Source organism: Odontesthes bonariensis, chromosome 3, assembly GCF_027942865.1.
Source record: "Odontesthes bonariensis isolate fOdoBon6 chromosome 3, fOdoBon6.hap1, whole genome shotgun sequence".
Classification (NCBI taxonomy): Eukaryota; Metazoa; Chordata; class Actinopteri; order Atheriniformes; family Atherinopsidae; genus Odontesthes; species Odontesthes bonariensis.
The window spans coordinates 34,551,944-34,560,913 of record NC_134508.1 but is presented as its reverse complement, the minus strand read 5'-3'; positions in this window follow the sequence as shown (position 1 = coordinate 34,560,913).

Genomic DNA, 8,970 nt, shown 5'->3' with positions numbered 1-8,970 from the left:
TGCAGCTGTTGGACAGTTTGGCAGACCACTGCACATCAGGACTGATCACAGAGGAGAGAACGCTCAGATTTGGGAGGACATGCATGCAAGCAGGGCTGAAGGCTCTGTCTTAACAGGAAGTTCTGTACACAACCAGAGGATCGAGCGTTTTAACCGAGACTTGAACAAAAACTGCAGCCATATTTATGCACCCATTTTTTATGAACTGGAATCCCTGAGTATCCTAGACATAGATAATGCAACAGACCTATTTTGTCTCCATTAGCTCTTTCTACCCAGAATCAACCGTACTTTGGAGGAATTCTAAGCTGGATTTAACAATCACTCTATCTCATCTGAAGGAGATAGAACACCAGTTCAGCTTTTTAGTCTGGACAATGATTTGCCTCATCTTCACAACCCAGAACTCTCAACAGCAGGGATAGTTTTTTGTTCCTCACCAAACTCTAGAAGAGGATTTTCCCCATTGAATGGCAGGGATTTGCAAGAACTGAATGATGCCATTAACCCTCTTCTACATGACAACAACAATGGCAAAACATTGTTTCAGAGAACACAACAGTTTATTTTGGATAAACTTGTAAATGTGTGATCTCAGCATAACATGGACAACTGGGTAACATTAGCCTCATTGTACTTTCAAAAGTCCACTTTTGTAAAGAGCTTGAGGAGGAGTAGGATGAGGAGAAAGAACACATTCTTCAGTTTGTCACAACATATTCAACATCAGTGAATCTGAATAAACATGGCTTTCAATGGTGAGGAGGGGAATTAAAAAATGTGATCTGAAAAGTACTCCAAATTTCTACTTAAGTACCTTACTTGAGTAAATGTACATAGTTTCATTCCTTCACTACTGTTTGTTGAGTATAAAAAAACTAGTAACTCTAGTTGCTAATTTAACTCGAGTTAAATTCATAACAAGATGAAAAGAATGTGGAGCAAGATGGGAAAACACAAGCTATAGTCTTTATTTTTCAGCTTTCTTATGTAATGCAATTGAAACCACTGCTTTCTAATATGAACAAACTCTATATGCCTCAAATCTCCTCTATGGAATACATTTACACATGGACACCATCAGCCACTGGGCTGTAGTGGAAAGTTTTAGGGTTGTTACCATGCGAGGGGCAGAGGGTACACAGAACAACACAGCAGCCTGATGAACTGATTTCAGTGAATTATTAGTAGATTTACAGTAAAAATTAAAACTAGGACAGCACATTTATGCTAAAGTTGTGCTTGCAACAACAAAGCCTTTACTTGTACTTTAATGGTAGCTGTTAAACATCTCAAAACACAACAATACTTTAGTCCAGTTGTAGACAACATAAATACTAATAGCACCTCATATCCGAAACTAAAGAGTGGAATCCTGACATTTGTTTAAATGGTGCTGAATAAAAATCCATTCATTAATGCCACTAGGAAGCAGTAGTTGAATTCATCATCATCAGTCATTGTTGTTGCATTCACAAAAAGGTGAAGCTCGTTGGCACACGTATGTGCAGTGGGAAGATATCTGTCTTCATCATGAATAAATATTCATTTAGGAGTTGGATGAAAAACCAATGGCTGGGACTTTGCTGCTCCCTGTAGCAAACGCAAAGATGTGACCAGGGCTCAAAGTCTTCAGGAATGCCTCCTCCTCCTCGGTTAGAGTCCTGTCCCCATATGTGTCTCTCAGCTCTTTATCTAAAACAGAGGTCTTCAACAGGGGGTCCGCGGAGGTACTGCAGGGGGGTCGCGAAATCTTTGGTTGATTAGACAATTTTTAACATTTAAAAAAAAAAAAAAAATTTTTTTTTTTTTCAAACAATTTTTTCTCACAAATTTTGTGCACACGTGTGCCATTCACAGATGCTTTGAGGATTCATTGCCCCATCTACATACATGTTTAAAGTTAAAATCTGTGGATTATTTGAATAGCTCAGTGTTGTATGCAAGATGTTTGTTTATAAATGGCAGTGGCACGGCAACCCTGTGCCTTGCACATGTTTAAAATAAAGACATGAATATATTAACCTGTGTATTATTTGAATAGCTTAGTATTGAATGTACAATAACAGAGTAGCTATATTTATAAACGGCACTAGGCCCCGTTAAATATAAAACACAATTGTATGCCATATTAATAGTAGGGGGGTCCCTGCTCCAACTCTCCATCAGTTTGGGGGTCCCTGGCCTGAAAAACGTTGAAGACCCCTGATCTGAAAGCAAAGGGAAACCAGTGTTGACTTGGAGACTCGGAAATACTCAGGTTTAAGAAAGACTGAATCAATGACTAATTGAATAACTAATGGTTTACTGTAGAGGTATTTTGGTGAAAAAGCAATGTTATTCTTACAAGCTATCATAACAACTGTATTCTTGTTACATGGTACATAAACATTAGATAGGCACAGCTTCATGAGTTGTAAAGAATAAAATAAATCTGTACGTTTCCTGGATTTCCTTATTGTATAATATACTGAATTAAAAATACAAACTTACTTTCAAGACATTGGAGAAACTCCCTAAATGTTCCCATCATCAACTCCTCCCTAACTCTTCCGTTGCTCCCCAGTACAGAGTAGCTTGGTTTGTGAATACCAGCTACAAAATCAGCTGCTCGACCTTTGACCTTTCCTGGTATGTCAAGCAGCACATGCAAGCTGGGGTTCTCTCTCAGGAGTGATAAAACCTAGAAGGAAATTCAACACCATAAATGAAAGGCCATAAAAATGAGTAGTTATGGTTAAAGGCGGGGTAGGGGATCTTTTTCTGGAACATTTTTTTACATATTGCTTGAAATACTCTTCACACCCCCATTGCAACCAATTAATTAAAAGTTTTGACACAAATATGAAAAGTTTTAGTGGCCTCTAGAACGTACAATCTAGGAAAAACAGTATCCAATCATTGTGAACGGACCGTTCCTTCTCCCTGTGCGCGTACCCTGCTCCGTGAACGTCCAGAAGCTTGGCAGGAAGCTAAACTAGAGCCAGCTTGGCTAGCACCTAGCATTATTAAACGTATAGTTAGCATAAACTAAGTACTAAATACGGCAACGATCGATGCTTGCTGGCAGAACAGCGCTCGTGCACCTTCGTGCTCGTGCGCGTTCATGTACTCTAGAGGCGTGCCTTCGGGGGAAAAGTGAAGAAAAGGGTTGGGACTTTTTACCGGTGTATTTTCAAAATGCAGCTTCGCTGGACTCAAAATCCAGGATCTCCTACCCTACCTTTAAATGGGGATATGGCAATTCTTAGTCATTTTACCACAGCACGGAGCAAATATGATACAGAACTGTGAGGTGAATCTTACTCCATAGTGGGACAAGCCATCAATGAGTTGATCAAGACAGCTCTGCCGTTGCACAACAGTATGGTATAGAACTGCATTTTTCACAAACAAATCTCTGTTGGCCATGGTGACAACAAGTGGAAGACCCTCACCTTATATCGCCATTAGTCACAGCTGCTGACTGCTTTCTCCAAATCATCCTGCAAGGTTGCCTGTTGAACCTAAATATTACAGATCAGATCTTTAAAATCTTATTTTCTCAGGGTGGTCAGTGGTGTAGTGGGTTAAGCAGCCGCCCCATGTACAGAGGCTACAGTCCTTGCTGCAGTGGGCCCCGGTTCGAGTCCCGCACCGGACAGTCGTTTGCTGCATGTCTTCCCCCTCTCTCTGCTTCCTGTCTCTCTCCAACTGTCCTATCATTAAAGGCATAAAAAGCCCCCCCAAAAATCTTATTTTCTCAAATGACTGCATTTAATCAACATTTACAGAAGTACTATGTAGCATTTCACTTACACTTAGTTACCTACCAATGGCAAGAAAGTCATTTTTAGTTATTTATTGGGTAATATGAAACCAAAATTATTTTGATAATGCATTCTACCAAAATAAAAGTAACTGTACTGCTGTGGAATAGTCAAAAAAAGCAAAGGCTTGCTACAATAGTCTTCAGGTCAGAATATTGCCCATTACCTTTTTAGGTTGAAGGATGTCCCCAGACACAATGTAGTCCACGACACTCGGGGACAGGAATGCAGGTGCTTCAGCCCCTACAGTTATTATTACTGTAGACTTCATCCTGCCAATGGTTCCATACAGTCCATTTTGCAAGTGGAGAATGTTCAGTCTTGGTGTGCATCCATTTGGTGTGCCTGAAAGATTAAATAAATTAACACCGCATTCTGTATCGTGTACTCTGGCATTTTCAAACCAATATATTTAGAAAAAACCTTCAAAAGCTCCACTGTCTTGGAAGATAGGCTTCACCAGTAATCGGAAAAACTCTCGCCTGGGACCTCCAAGGTCGGCAGCATCTTCCTCAGCGTCATGTTCATGGCTTGCAAATGTGATATAAAGCATCATGTCACAGCTTTGTGCAAAACAGGTTCTCTTAAACACACGTTGGGCTGTTGGCCAAGCATTGGCTCGACTAATATAGATCTGTCTTGTTTCCGATGTTATAACTCTCTCACTGTGAGCTTGTAGAAGGCCTGCAACTTCTTCTTTGCTCGGCATTTCAGATGACCTATATTAAAAAAAAGACAATGACAAAGATAAACAGACCTTTGGCTACCTCTGCATTTACTCCACTATCACCTTCAGTGCATGAGGAATTGTTCCATGTTGTTTGCGATGTTTACGCTGGTGTAAACAAGAGTTTTACTGTAGTAAAAAAATACTTGTAACTCTTACTTTAGAATATTAACAGCACAGTCTTCTAGTAGACAACACTGAATTGCCTCTTCAAGATTCTCATCTTCCTCCAGATGAACAGGGCTGAGCAAACGAAGATAAACAGGGACAACAGAAAATTCAGCAGAAAGCCCAGAAAGAGAGAGAGAGAGACTTATATCAGAAGTTCATAATGTAAATAGACCAACATCTACACTGCTGTATTTCTATGAAGCCCAAACAATATCTTACACAACTTGTGCCACATTATAAGGAAACAATCGTCTCGGGTCCCCTGCCTGGCCCTGATTTTCTCTTGAGTGCTGCTCTCTGTCTCCTGACATCTGGCCTCACTGTCCCTTGGTGGTGAAGGCACTGGACTCCGCATTGCATAAAGAAAAGGAAGTCAAAGGGAAATATTTTTGTAATGATGTTAATCTAATCTTATCTAAGTGCAACTTAACCCTAATTCCATCTTTTAAGCGTGTTTCCTTTAAAAGGCAGCCTTTAAGGATTTAGGGTGAAGCAAAACTGAATGAGATGAGCAAGGTTTGAGAGTTGCCTCTCCCATTCGGTACAAATGACTGAATTGTGCTACTAAGCTCAGTCTACATCTCTTATAATGACTTGTAGGTAGATGAATGAAGACATCCCATCCAAATACAGTTTACAGGTCGCTTACAGTGATCCCACTGAGTCTGACAAAACAAAAACAAACTGCTGCTTAAATTCTGTCAGGTTGGCATTTAATGTTAAGCTTTGGTCACACTACATGACTTTCAAAGTCTTAAAGGGATAGTTCGCCTCTTTTGACATGAAGCTGTATGACATCCCATATTAGCAACATCATTTATGAACATTTTCTTACTCCCTGCTGCGTCCTGTGAGCCGAGTTCCAGCCTCGTTTTGGCGTTGACGAAGGTAGTCCGGATAGTTGGCTGGGGCCACAAAAATAAAGCGTCTTGCTTCTCAAAACAATATCTGTTCAAAAGAGTAATACATTTGCATCACAAAATCGGTAGCCATAAAAAAATCAGACCTCACAATCGCATGGCGCTATTTCTCTCTCCCTTCATATCACTACAGGCTGTGTAAACCGAAAAGCAGACCGAGCAGTCCCCTGCTTCCGAGCAGTAAACACCGTAACAGGTGCAGCTGTCGCTATGAAGGGAGGCAAAAATAGCGCCAAGCGATTGTGAGGTCTGACTTTTTCTGGATAACCATTTTGTGATGCAAATGTATTACTCTTTTGAACGCATATTGTTTTGAGAAACAAGACGCTTTATTTTTGTGACCCCAGCCAACTAGCCGGACTACCTTCGTCAACGCCAAAACGAGGCCGGAACTCGGCTCACAGGACGCAGCAGGTTTTTTTTTTTTTTAACCCTTCTGCTTGGGGTACCTAGCACACAGGTTCCAGGTAGCCAAGGTAACCAGTCAGGTTACGAGCGGGGCTCTGCTGCCTGTCAATCACCGATTGTGCACGCGCGATACAAGGTAGGCTCGTCCCCGCGCTTATTTATCTAGACTATTGAACTTCATTACGGGCTAGTCTACTTACTGTGTCTTCCATGATCGCAAATGACAGGTGAGCTGATGAATGAGGAGTCGTGTACGCGCATCTGGCGTGCACTTAGGCCTGCACGAGTTCTCATGTGTTTTGATGGGGCGGGACAGGAAGTTGAATAACTTTTTATTTTTCGGTTAAAAAATAAGCATTTCTTGCATCTTGCGACCACGGAGGTCACTGTTTTCAACTTTAAGCGTTCTGATAGATCATGTAAACTCTTAAAATGCCAAAAAGTAGGACTTTACGTATGACAACAAGAAATCCTGCAGACTGCAGCTTTAAGCTGAAGAAGCTTGGAGGTGGTTCCAAATTATGGATGTTATGTGTTATTTGCTGTTATTTGCTATTTACGCTTCGGCACGCACTCCGCCCACCCCTGAGGGTCCCCTTTGTACGGTGGGAACGCAAGCTGACCCCAAAGCGAGCCGAACCGTAGCGTACTGCATAGTGGAAACGAGGCTTAAGATTTATATGCAAAGATAAATGATCTTTGTAAAAATTGACAACAATGTCAAGTTTTCAACTATTTACTTGGAATTGCGTTGTTTTTTCTGCATAACCAGAAAGAAGATAAACGAGCGACTTTATCATTTGACCACAGATGTCAAAAGAGGCAGACCCTGAGGAGGAGATGGGCAGAGTGGAGTGGAGTGGGTCCCTCCGCTTTCCTAAAGTGACCCACTTGAACAGAGGAGTGAACTAACAGGTCTCCTGTAGTGTATCCCAGATATTTCATGAGGACCTCAGGATGCTGAAGGATTGTTCCTTTGAATGTGGTACAGCCTTCTGCATTTTCAGTGGTCAGTCCTCAGAACATGGTGGAGTTTTTATTTTCCCAAAAGCCTCTGCACGCATTCTCCAAACATTCATTAGTGGTTCTTGTAAATCTTTGGAGAACCACAGACTAATGTTGACTGAATGTTCTGTGTCCACGTGGCGCCGACACGCTGCAGCACTCGCTGCTTCACCAAAAAGCCACCTGCCAACTTTCATTTGAACACCGTTTCAGCTTCATCGATGTGGCATTATTAGGAGGCCACTTTTACAATCAGCAGTTAGCGTCTGACCGGCTTGTGGTGGTTGTTTTCCACCTTGTGGGTAAACCATTCATGCTTTCATAAAGACTATAAAATGTGGCAATGCAACCTGGGAAGTTTCAGTAAGAAGTAGAGCAGCATCAGCAGTTTGCAGTGAATGAAAGCTTTATTTTGACTCTGGATGTATACAGCTGACTGAATTTGGTTCAGCAGTTGGCAGAGTCGGAGGGTCCTGCCTGCGGATCAGCACACTGCAGAGCCGGGTCAGTCGGTTGGAAGACGATGGGCATCCCTTCAGTCCTCCTTCTGAGTTTCCTAAGAGACGCCAAACAGCACCCGCAGAGTAAACATCACAGCATATCTGCCGGCTTATGGATTTTAAATTCTAAAAAACATTTCTATGATGAGGAAAACCAGTTGACTGTCAAAGGAACAGTAGTATTCCTATGTTTAGGCTAAGCTCATTGTTACAGGTTATGAGGTTATGACTCAATCATTTTTTGTTTCATTTATCTAGAGGATTCCCAAAGAGCTATGGATATCACAAGGACTCTTGCTGAAATGATTGTTAAGGATATACACCTGTGGTTGAAGATGAGGGTTTTAGGAATTTTGTAAAGACACTCGATCATCGCTACAAGATTCCAAGTAGGAAAAATTTAATGGGAGACAAATTGTAGCTATTGTAGCTTTCTTTCACCACAGCACAAGAGCAGCAGAGAGGCTCAAAGAAATTCAGAAACAACCAAAGTTACCAGAACACAAACTGATCCAGTCAGCTGAAACATGGTGGAACTCTGTCTTTTACATGTTTGAGAGACTACTTGAGCAAAAGGAAGCTGTTACTACAGCACTTTGTCTTTGTGGAAAACGCTCACTGTGCTCGAGTGAGGAAGATTGGTCCATGGCTAGTCTCTCCATTGATGCCCTGAGACCATTCGAAGAGGTCACAAAAGAGATATCGACAGAGAAACATGCCTCAGTTTCAAAAGTGATACCCCTGGTTCCATCACTTCGGAGGTCAACTGCAACTCATGAGAGCCAAGGTATCAAGCTAGCTGCTGAGCTCTGATCACGATGCCAGCACCGTCTCAGAGCCATTGAAACCTTTTATGGTCTTGCTGTCAGCACATTCCTGGACACAAGATTTAAAAACCTCGGGTTCCGTGACATGGCAAATGTTGAAGCTGTGAAAAAACGACTGATCACTGAAATGCAGTCAGTGAACCGGACCTCAGTGTCAGCTCCTGAACCAAGTACAAGCTCTGCCACCGGCTCTGTCTCAGTGGCTGCTCCTGCAACTACCTCAAGCTCACCTGCAGCAATAGGTGGGATATGGGCAGAATTTGACTCCCAAGTCCTTGCATTCCAGGAACATCGCACACCTGGAACTGATGCCTTTATTGAAATGCGCCGGTACTCAGAAGAGAAGCCAATACCACGGGATGGAGACCCCCTTCTTTGGTGGAAAACAAATGAGCAGCCTCACTTTGTGATGTAGCTTTTTCTTTTTAACATAATCTGTTGTGAAACCAAACTTCTTTTTATCTCCTCTACTTTCTGTCTCCTTTGAGTCATGTCAAGGTCCTTGTACTTATCACCGTGTTTCGTTTCATAGTGTCGTCTAATGTTGTACTCCTTAGTTATAGCCACGCTGACTCCACAAACAAGACAGACAGGTCTGTCTTT